At 38.7% G+C, this 12,277-nt stretch overlaps 1 long non-coding RNA gene across 2 annotated transcripts; it reads left to right on the top strand.

Moving 5' to 3' along the window:
- Positions 1–214: 214 nt before the first annotated feature.
- On the top strand, positions 215–10,966 carry LOC141642828 (uncharacterized). Of its 2 annotated transcripts, XR_012543458.1 has the most exons (3): positions 277–553; positions 10,321–10,378; positions 10,793–10,966. It is a non-coding gene; the product is annotated as an uncharacterized LOC141642828 (long non-coding RNA). The 2 variants fall into 2 exon arrangements; XR_012543459.1 differs by lacking the exon at positions 10,321–10,378 and having other exon boundaries at positions 215–553.
- The last annotated feature ends 1,311 nt before the right edge of the window (positions 10,967–12,277 follow it).

The raw sequence follows: 12,277 nt of genomic DNA, 5'->3' as shown, positions 1-12,277 counted from the left end.
TAAATAGTTAAATATTAAATTATAATGTTATATTTTGATTTAAAGTTTATACTTTAGCCTTCGACCTTAATTTTATTCATTTTCTTAATTTACTTACTTTTTATACGGGTTAAAACGGGTGTATACCGTCATACTATTTTAGTCTAACAATATTTTTACCAAGCTCGATATTCCTATTAGGTGACAAATGATTAACCCGTTTTATAATCGGATCATCTAAATTATGGACTAATAGACCCAAGAGCCCACATTAACCTAAATAAAGGAAATAAGACTAAACCTATACCTAACACAAAATTGCTGATTGCTCTGCCTTGTCTTATGCCTTATCCTTCCCATCTGTCCCTCTTTAATTCCCTCCTTCCTCCCCATACTTTGCTGCTTCTAATACTTCCGACACACTCATCGTCTTCTCGCCATCATCTTTGCACCTCCCTCAGCTTATCTGTCACGCGTATTTGTCACCCGGTCCTTACTTCTAATAGGGTTTACTACGGCGCGGTGATATCGACCTCTATATAGCTATAGACGACTTGGGAATCATTCTGATCAGGTAACTAGGTTAACTCTTTAATTGTATTTTAGCTGTTAAGGCATGATTTTAGGACGTTGAATGTGTTTAGTGTGATCCGGATGCCTCTATACTTGCTTAATTTAATATAATAAATACTAATTGTGGTGATGAGTTTATTGTAGCGTCACTTCTTGGTTAAAAATTTAAGATCCATGTTAAGTCTAATGCCTGATTTCGTGTTTTGATGTATCTTGATTCGTACTTTCTTCTGTATACTGATTGTGCATCATAAAGCTAGAATATTTAGTCTATTGTTGATTTTGCAGAAGCAATATCAGCAATGAATAGTTTAAGATGAATATATGACTACTACACTACCAGTTCATAAGTAATGAATGGAAATGCGCTACACTACCAACCTTGTGCATTTAGTGTCATTGTTAATTGAAAACTCTTGTATTTGTTAACTTGGTCTGACTTCAAACAATTATGCTGCTGTCGTTTAACGGACATGAACTGAAGTGTGGATTTACTGTTGACAAGAGTAGCGGAATAACGGGGCCTGTGACTGTGCAAGTGCAGGTGTGAACTGCTCTATATTAGCACAACAGGTCACCAGCCAAAAAGATGGCGTCGAGTTGCATTGCTTTGTGTTTGTTAAGAAGTGTTCTGTTCAATTTGTTATAAGTACACTCAAGTAAACTTTAAAATAGAGTATGATTTAATAAACTTGCAAGTAGTGTGTGTCAATTGTAAATGAAGAAAGATGGCTTGGTTATATCGTTTCTCCATTCTCATGTATTAGTTGTTTGGCTAGCAGTGCCAAGTGGGTTGAAATTTACATGATAAACATGTATTATTACCTTGGGTCAATGTGTGAATGATGTTCTATGAGTAAGTTGGTATGCCTCTTGTTTGTAAAGTTTCTAGTAGCCTTCGATTGGTCTATTTGAGAGGTAGCAAGACGGGTGTTTTGATCCCCCTTGTTTTGGAATATGTGCCACCCATTGATGGGTTACCACTGAGTGGATAGATCCTTGTGCCATATTGTTGGTACTAGGTCCACGAGGTCGCTCCATCGAGTAGTTGCGGGTTACTTGATTTGAGACTATGGGATTGGTTTACTATTTAGGTTACCAGTTGTTGAATCAGGTATAATTGGTACTCGAGAGTTTGGCCAAACTTAGACTAGGACCGTATTATGATCGTCGTCCTACCATAGGGAATAAGGTGTCAGTATTGTCTGAGCGTCTTGAGTGTGTCATATTGTTGATTCACAGGCGTTCCACCGTTCTCATATTTGACTTAACTGTTGATACTAGTTACTATATTTGTTATACTTGGCCATATTTACTCATTATTCCCTTGTTAACATTATTCTGTTGATAATTTTTGTATATGATAATTATGTGATGTCACATATTGGTTGATCTATTGTGTTATTAATTATGTTTGAGAACCCGTTAAAACAGTCCTCTGGACAGTTCTATTTGACTCTGGACTTGAAGGGACAGTTCTACGAATAGTCCTATATGTGCTTTCATGTTAGGCATGTTTAATATTTTACAATTTATGTTTTATTGTATAAAATATGACTGGGGAGCACCTAGTTACTCTCCACTGATTGTCGCCCCCTCCTTTCAAGTGTTGTTTGCAGGTTATGAATTACTGTTGTTGGTTGGGATGTCCGAGTGAGAACTCCGAGCTAGTGAATATTAAATTTTTACATTTAATTTACTAATTTTTATTCGGTGGGTATTTACTCCCATTCGAAGTTCTAAAAAATAATTATATTTGATTTAGTAGCAAACCGGATTAACTTAGGTGTTTCCGCCACCAAGGAGTTTTAATAATGCAGTTGATTTATTTATTTAATGTTTTCCATATTTAAAATTGCGGGCTATTACAGTTAGTATCAAAGCTATTTAGCTCCCAACGTTCACTCGATAACCCAAAATTAAAAAGGGATTAGAAACCTAGATCACCCTTGTAACAAATGAGAGATGAGTAGAAACAATTAAGGATTTGCGTGTTATCTCTTTGAGTATTTGTTTATTACATTATTCTTTTGATCCTAACTCTGGTTATTCCATATAGCTACTCTTATAGTTTTATTATTGTTTGCGACTTATACTTTTTATACTTTGTTTGGTAAGTGGTGACTTTTTAGGAGAGTTTTGTTGTAGCATAATTGTGTTGGATAGGGACTCATAACCTTTAGAGTATGTATTATGAAATGTTGAATGTGTTTGATATGATTTGTATGCTACCTATGTCTTGTATTGTTAATTTATTTGTTGTATGAAGTAGTTTGTATGAAACTCTGTTGCGGTTCTTTTTTCCAGAAACAATGCAGTCATATTATAATTGATTGTTGTACTAAAACAAGAGGTGATGCATCTGAAATCTACTATAGGGTGTGCAACCCTACGCTTGCTTAATTTTGTAATTATGTTGATTTGTGAGGGTGATGTTGCACTGGCTACTAATAATTTAATACCCATATTCATATAAATGCTATAATTCATGTTTGGTATGTAAATATGTAATGCTAAACCATATAACAATAATAATTATAAGTACCATGATTACTGCATCTTGAAGTTTAGTTTTAATTCTTACTTTGTTTGAACAGTTAGTCTCCCTTTAACATTAAAACGGATCAAATATCATTCCACTTGAATATATAAGACAAATAGACTGTTTTCCCCTATCCATTCTGTTTTGCCTTATCCCTAGTACTTGACCCGTCTTAAATTTTAGACGGATATACCTGTCTTAAAAGAGATTTGTGTTGTTTGAATATGGCATGAGCATTGTCTTTTGAGTCAGATAAGCTTGTAAATTTGCGTGTCATTTATTTCATAAGATCTTGATTACGTTATTAATCCCCTTTATACTTAGATAGTGGGGTTGGCTTTTAATATGAATGATAAACATGTTAAACTTAATTATCTTTTGCTTTGTTTCTTTATGACTAATAATTGTGTATAATCATGTTATAATCATTCATGTGTTTCTTTTACCCCATGGTTGAAGTTTGATTTATTTAGCATTAGTTTGTGTATATGTAAGTTGGTTCATTTAGCTACCATCCTTGGTCTCGTACATGTTACAATGCTAAGTATATAACTTGGATTTTTATCTAGCTTGATAATGTGTTTACTGTACATTCCATGATATTTAGTTACAACAATTGCGGTTGTTCGTTGTAAAATGGTTTATTGATCATTACTTAAACGTGGTTAATTTGAGTTGTTTTGATGATAATTAATACCCATGGCCGCACTTGGAATAATCCTTGTAACTATTCGAAACTAAATGGCTTACCTCTTATAACCGTAAATAAGTTGGTTTTACATATGGGTGAATAGATAAAACATGAATATTTTTGCCTACAAGTATTTAATAATTGATGATATTTACATGGGAGTGATTTTTCATATGCACCCCTTATGGTGTTGTGGGCCATGGCCTGTGAGCTTGTTTCTCTTGATTTCAAATGTTCTTACATGCTTGAACTTGGTTATTGGTGCATTAATTGTTAATAACGGGGTGCAGAGAACGCTGCCCTTAACTTTGGCTATACATTATTGTGTAATATATACCTTATTAACCTTCATCAAATAGTGTTTTTCAACTTTCAAGTTTCTGAGGCCAAACGTTTTAAAAGGCGTGGGGAAATATAACACCCCGTAATTTTAAGTGATTAAATATTAATTTGTGATATCATATTTAAATGTAAAACTTATATTGTTAGTCTTTGAACCTTATCTTACTATGTTTCTCATTGGCCCACCTTTAAACCGGCTTAACATGTGTGTAAAACTGTTCCTTTTTGTTTGTGTTGACATTCTTCTCGAGTTTGAGATTTGTATGTGATAGTTCCCCCTCTTCTTTTCATCCTTCTAATGATTCAATTAATTTTTTTTTCTATTTATCTTTTATCGGGGCTTGTTTTTATCGGACATATTGGTCAGGTATCTATTGTGTCAAGGCCTAATAACACGGAAAATATGAATTTGGAGATCAATTGGTAAACTGCGGATAGATCTAGTTTAATAGAGGCTCGGGTTAATAAACAAAAGGAGATCTTACTACTATATTAAATCTAGGGATATTCTCTCGTGTACCCCTCAGCTTTTTCATTTTCTATGATATACCCTTCTTTTCATGCAAAAAAAACTTTGACCGTCAATAACTCTTGGCTATAAGTTCAGAATACGATAAACTTTTTTTCCAAATTGACTGTCTTTAAGAGGTCTTCCGTTTGAAAAAAATTCACCGACGTCTGAACTTGTAGTTGGGAATTATGGTCGGTCAAAGTTTATTCGTTAAAAAATGTTTTGACCAACCAAAACTACCGGCTACGAGTTCAAAAAGCGGTGAATTTTTTTTTTCAAATTGAAGGCCTTGACGAGATAACTGGTTTGAAAAAAAATTACCGTTTTCTGAACTCGTAACAGAGAATTATTGTCGGTCAAAGTTTTTTTTGCAAAAAACGAGGGTACACCATAGAAAACGAAAAACTTCAGGGGTACACGAGAGAATATCCCTTAAATCTATGTTTGATACTTCATCACAAAATCGATTGTCGCTTGGTCGTTGTGCCATAAATAAAATGATATGCCTAAATATAGATCTATTAATACCATGAATAACACGGATAAAGTTTTTCATAAAGGAGAACACATATTATATATATAATCTTCAGACTTTGAGGAATGTCCATGCATTCATCGACAATAACTAAGTAAACAATTTTCAGGTAAAGAAGGGTATCATACTCAATTCCAGGTCTTCCCCGTGTAATAAGTTCCTCATCATCATTATCACTGCTGTCATTCTCATCATTTTCCTCCGAGATATATCTCCTACAACAACATTCACAATAGTCACCGCGTCTAACATTCATTGAGTTGGTCAATTTTCGAGTTGTAGCTTAATACCTCCGGTACTTGGATTTCCAGAGTATTCGGATTTCTACCTCTATTTTCTTCTATAGACACCCACAACATGTCTTTCAGTTATTTTTAACACTTTTACATTGAAAGAATTACTAGTCGATTTATAAGTTATGGCTTGAAACTAAACTACTTTCTATATCTTTAATTTTATTTACAAATTTTGTGAACTGACGTTTTTAATTGTTGGATTTGTTCGTTCTCGTTCTCAGGCTTTTTGGATTTTTAAGTTTCGAGGACGAAACTTTTTAAAAGGTGGGGAGAATGTAACACTACATGTTTTTGAATAGTTAAATATTAAATTATAATGTTATATTTTGATTTAAAGTTTATACTTTAGCCTTCGGCCTCAGTTTTATTCATTTTCTTAATTTACTTACTTTTTATACAGGTTAAAACGGGTGTATACCGTCATACTATTTTAGTCTAACAATATTTTTACCAAGCTCGATATTCCTATTAGGTGATAAATGATTAACCCGTTTTATAATCGGATCATCTAAATTATGGACTAATAGACCCAAGAGCCCACATTAACCTAAATAAAGGAAATAAGACTAAACCTATACCTAACACCAAATTGCTGATTGGTCTGCCTTGTCTTATGCCTTGTCCTGTCCGCCTCTCCCTCTTTAATTCCCTCCTTCCTCCTCCATGCGTTGCTGCTTCTAATCCTTTCGACACACTCATCGTCTTCTCGCCATCATCTTTGCGCCTCCCTTAGCTTATCTGTCACGCGTATTTGTCACCCAGTCCTTACTTCTAATAGGGTTTACGACGGCACGGTGATATCGACTTCTATATAGCTATAGACGACTTGGGAAGCATTCTGATAAGGTAACTAGGTTAACCCTTTAATTGTATTTTAGCCGTTAAAGCATGATTGTAGGACGTTGAATGTGTTTAGTGTGATCTGGATGCCTCTTGGTGATGATTTTGTTGTAGCGTCACTTGTAACACCTCTGATTTTCGGCTAAATTAAAACTAACTTTTACATATAAAACGTGCCGAAATACAGAGATATTATAATTAATATACAAAGTCTCTTATTACAAATCCTCTTAAAAATAAATTATACAAAGTGGAACCAAAACTTTATAAATTCTTTAATAAAAATCTTCTCTTGAAATAAAAATCCTTTTGAACAGCAGCGGAAGTAACCTGAAATAAACCAGAAAACAGAAAGGAACTACTCCCATGACGTCAATGGTTTTGCTATCTGGGGCATCATCTTAAAAATAAATTATACCTCATGCCTTTCTGGGGCATGTGATTTCCAAAGAAGGGGTGTCAGTGGATCCTAGCAAGATCGAGGCCGTGACTAGATGGCAGAGCCCAAAGAATGTGGGCGAAATTCGAAGCTTCTTACAGGAGGTTTGTCAAAGATTTTTCAAAGATAGCAAAACCATTGACATCTCTAATGAGGAAGGAGAACTGGTTTGTTTGGGACGAGAGTTGTGAGAAGGCTTTCTTAACACTCAAAGAGCGCCTAACCACAGCTCCTATCCTTGCTTTGCCAGATGGGAATGATAACTTCGAAGTGTATACCGATGCTTCCAAGAAAGGGTTGGGGTGTGTGTTGATGCAGAACGGGAAGGTAATCGCGTACGCTTCGCGACAGCTGAAGACCTATGAGGAGAATTATCCTACCCATGATCTAGAGTTGGGGGCCGTGGTTTTTGCTCTTAAATTGTGGCGACATTATCTCTATGGAGCGACCTTCAAGGTATTTTCTGACCATAAGAGCCTGAAGTATATCTATACTCGAAGGAGCTGAACATGAGACAAAGGAGATGGATCGAGTTGATTGGCGACTATGACATGGACTTACTCTATCATGAAGGGAAGGCGAATGTCGTAGCCGATGCTTTAAGTCGGAAGTCTATCCATGCCTTAACCAGTGCCAGATCCAGGGTGAGAATGTTCGGTGAGCTAAGGCAGATGGGGATTTACATGATCCGTCGTGGTGAGACCGTTGGAGATATGACAGTTGAGCCGGAGTTGTACGAGGAGATCCGAGAGCTACAGAAAGAGGATGCTAGAATCCAGAAATGGCGCAATGAGGTAGAGTAGGCCGGTGCGGAGCCTTACTCTAAATTCAGTATCCATTCAGATGGGAGCTTGAGGTTTGGGCAGAGGTGGTGTGTGCCAGCTAATGGGGAATTGAAGAAGAAAATTCTCACGGAAGCACATGCTACTCCGTATTCTGTACACCCTCTAGGGGATAAGTTATACAAGGACCTCAAGAAGACGTTTTGGTGGCCTAATATGAAGAAGGAAATCGCTGAGTTCGTATCTCGATGTTTGACATGCCAGAGGGTGAAGGGTGAGCACAAGAGACCACAAGGAAAGTTCACCGCTAGACGTGCAGAGTGGAAGTGGGAGAGTATCTCCATGGATTTCATCGTCGGGTTGCCTCGGACTCAAAGAGGTAACAACATGATTTGGGTGATCGTCGACAGATTGACCAAGTCAGCTCACTTTATTCCCATGAAAGATACTTGGAGTAAGGTTGAGTTGGCTAAGGCTTATGTTCGACGTGGTTAAGTTGCACGGTGTGCCTAAGGATATCGTCTCGACAGAGATTCCGGTTTCTATCCAAGTTCGCAAGAATTGCAGTCATTGATGGGTACTCAATGAAGATGAGCACCGCTTTTCATCCTGCTACTGACGGTCAGACAGAGAGGACTATTCAGACCCTCGAGGATATGTTGAGAGCTTGTGTTCTAGAGTTTGGCTGATCTTGGGAGGACAGACTAGGATTGATCCAGTTTTCTTACAACAACAGTTATCATACTAGCATTGGGATGACACCTTTTGAGGCACTTTATGGTAGGAAATGCGGGAGTCTGTGTGTTGGGATGATCGATCGTATTTGTCATTTTGGGGCCGAGAGATGATTCAAGAGATGGTTGAACAGGTACAGATTATCAGGCAAAAGATGAGAGCTTCTCAGGACAGACAGAAAAGCTATGCTGACACTAGGAGAAGTGAGGGAGAGAAGGTACTACTCAAAGTGTCGCCAATGAAGGGAGTTATGAGGTTCGGGAAGAGAGGGAAGCTGAGTCAGAAATTCATCGGACCTTGTGAGATTTTGGACAGAGTTGGAGAGGTGGCCTATCGTTTAGCTTTGCCACCGGCGTTAGCCGAGTTCACAATGTCTTTCATGTTTCCCGATTGCGGAGGTACCGAGCGATCCATCACATGTGTTGAGTCCGAGGTAATCGAGGTGGATGCGGTTGTCCTATCTGGAGACACCCAAGGAGATTCTGGACAGGAAGGTGAGGAAGACCAGGAATGGGGAGACAGCTTTGGTGAAAGTCTTGTGGACTAACCACAATGTTGAGGAAGCTACATGGGAAACGGAGGCTTCCATGAGGGAAAGCTATCCACACCTATTTGCATGAGGTAAGTTCCGGGACGTAACTTTCTTTTTAGGAGGGTAGAATGTAACATTTTGTTTCCGACCTAAATCCATGTGTCATCTACCTTAGGGTATCTGTTTTGGGGCCCACATCGTTGCGTGTGGGGGTTTGCTAGATGAGTGAACTTCGGGACGAAGTTCATTTTAAGGGGGGAAGACTGTAATACTCCGTATTTTATATCGCTAATTGAGTCGAGTTAATTGTTTAGTCGTATTGATATCGTAAGATCGAGTTATCGTAAACTTGTTAAGACGGGTTTAACTGAACGAAGTCACGTCAACTAATTCTTTTACTACACTTACCCATTTACCCGTTGACCCAAGCCCGTTTACCCATGACCCAATAACCAATTAACCTAAGTTTAACCTAATTCTACCCTAACACTACAAAACCCCACTCCCTCACCCGCCTATCTCATTTTCAGCGGCACATTTCCCAACAAACACACAAATCGAGAGAGGGAGAGTGAGTGTGGGTGTTGTCGGAGCAGCAAGGAAGGCCTTAGGGTGGTTGTCGACGTTCTTAGTTAACCCTGGTGGCTGTTGAGGTGGCGGAAAAAGGTATGAGTGCAACTTTCTCTTTTGTTTTCGTTTTCTGTCGGGTTTTTGTTTGTGGTGTCGTGACTCAGGGAGGGGGTGTTGGTGGCTGGTGTCGGGGATATGGTATTGGGTGGTTTGGGTCGTCTCTATTGGTGGCGGTTATGGAGGTTCTTGGCGGCAGAATTGGCGGCGAGAGGTGTTATTGACAGGGTAGATCACACAGGTGATAGCAGGGGTTTTCAGGCGGGTTTTAGATGCTTAGGTTGGGGTGGCACCACCGTGGACTCGGGGGAGGTCGAAATGGTGGTGTCACGGTGTCTGGGTGCGTGGTCTGACGGCGGCGGTGGCGTGGTGGTTTGGCGGAGGGTAGGGGATGGCTGCGGTGGTTGTGAGTCGAGGACATGGGGGTGTTTGGTGAGGCACGGTGGTGAACCAGGCCAAATGACGGCTCTGGTTCGACTCGCCGGCGGCAGTCGACCAGGTTGGGGTCGGTTGTTGGTGGTGGGGTCGAAGAGGGGAGCAAGCCTGGTGGTGTTCGTGGTGGTTTTGGGCGGCGCGTGAGGGGTGTGGGAGAGAGAGAAGGTGCGGGTTGTAGGAGACGGGTTGATAGGATTAGTTAGTGTTGTTTCGATTCTTTTAATCGTATAACGTGTTTTATCATTTATTATATCGTACTCTTATTTAGCTAATTAATTCCCGAGTTATTTAAATGTTTAGAGACGGGTTTGAGTCGGGTTGGTAAAATAGAAAAACTGTTAGATCGGGAAAGTTTCCATTTGAGGAAACTTTCCATTTTAAGAAGTTTCTATTTTTAGTAACTTTTTATTTTGGGAACGGGAATGGTTTAAGTAATTGTTTATCATTTATTTATCTTTCAGAGGGCGAATTTGTTGTGGAATATTACTGAGCACCCGACTTTTTGACTGCAGTACTGAGGTAGGGGAATACACTGATTGAATTCTTACGATTATAAAGAGTTGGCATGTTTGGTGATTATATGACATATCTGATTATCTTATTTATCTTGTTGAGCATTATTGTTTCATACATTTCATACATTGCATTTGCATCGGAGTTGGAGTTGGAGGAGATGAGATTATTGTGATTAAGGCCCAGGCGGGTTCGGCAGACTTGCCCTGGTGTCCTCATGTAGTCGGGCGATCGATCGACTACGGTCGATATATAGTCTACCGGGGATCGGTATGGCTGGGCGTTCCGGGGATGTGTGTGATGGTGTTGAATGGAGGAGCATAGCATTGCATTCTTTATTGTATCGTATTACCTACTCAACCTCGCGGTTGACCCTGTGTATTCGTGCATGCCTGTGATGATCCTTTTAATGGGGAGCAGATTGACAGGTTGTTGAGACATTGGGAGCTGGCAGGGAGAGAGCATGGATCACCTGACTTAGAGCTAGCCCACTTTTATTTTGTTTAGTTGTCAGACTTTATTTTCAATTTAAGACATGTTTTATTTCCGTTGTAAACATTATAAACTTTTAATTTAAAATACTGTTTATCTTTCTCTTTGTTATCTACTGCCTCAGATTTCCGAGATGGTAACACCCTTCTTTATCTGAGGAGTCCTAGCTCAGGCCCTTAAATAAATGGGGGTGTTACATCACTTCTTGGTTAGAAATTTAAGATCCATGTTAAAGTCTATTGCCTGATTTCGTGTTTGGATGTATCTTGATTCGTACTTTCTTGTCTATACTGATTGTGCATCATAAAGCTAGAATCTTTAGTCTATTGTTGATTTGGCAGAAGCAATATCAGCAAGTCCTTGTGTAGGATGAATAGTTTAAGATGAATTTATGACTACTACACTACCAGTTCATAAGTAATGAATGGAAATGCGCTACACTAGCAACCTTGTGCATTTAGTGTCATTGTTAATTGAAAACTTTTGTATTTGTTAACTTGGTCTGACTTCAAACAATTATGCTGCGGTCGTTTAACGAACATGAATTGAAGTGTAGCTTTACTGTTGACAAGAGTAGCGGAATAACGGGGATTGTGACTACGCAAGTGCAGGTGTGATCTGCTCTATATTAGCACAACAAGGCACCGGCCAAAAAGATGGCGTGGAGTTGCATTGCTTTGTGTTTGTTGAGGAGTGTTCTGTTCAATTTGTTATAAGTACACTCAAGTAAAATTTAATATAGAGTATGATTTAATAAGCTTGCAAGTAGTGTGTGTCAATTGTAAATGAAGAAAGATGGCTTGGTTATATCGTTTCTCCATTCTCATGTATTAGTTGTTTGGCTAGAAATGCCAAGTGGGTTGAAATTTACTTGATAAACATGTATTATTACCATGGGTCAATGTGTGAATGATGCTTTATGAGTAAGTTGGTATGCCTCTTGTTTGTATAGTTTCTGGTAGCCTTCGGTTGGTCTATTTGAGCGGTAGCAAGACGGGTGTTTTGATTCCCCTTGTTTTGGAAAATGTGCCACCTATTGATAGGTTACCACTGAGTGGGTAGATCCTTGTGCCATATTGTTGGTACTAAATCCACGAGGTCGCTCCATCGAGTAGCTGCGGGTTACTTGATTTGGGACTATGGGATTGGTTTACCATTTAGGTTACCATTTGTTGGATCGGGTATAATTGGTACTCGAGAGTTTGGCCAAACTTAGACTAGGACCGTATTATGATCGTGGTCCTACCATAGGGAATGAGGTGTCAGTATTGTCTGAGCATCTTGAGTGTGTCATATTGTTGATTCACGGGCGTTCCACCGTTCTCATAATTGACTTAACTGTTGATACTTGTTACTATATTTGTTATACTTGGCCATATTTACTCATTATTCCTTTGTTAACATTATTCTGTT

This window comes from Silene latifolia, chromosome 2 (assembly GCF_048544455.1).
Source record: "Silene latifolia isolate original U9 population chromosome 2, ASM4854445v1, whole genome shotgun sequence".
Lineage (NCBI taxonomy): Eukaryota > Viridiplantae > Streptophyta > Magnoliopsida > Caryophyllales > Caryophyllaceae > Silene > Silene latifolia.
Note: the sequence above shows the minus strand (reverse complement) of the source record. Positions and strands in the feature narration are given on the sequence as shown.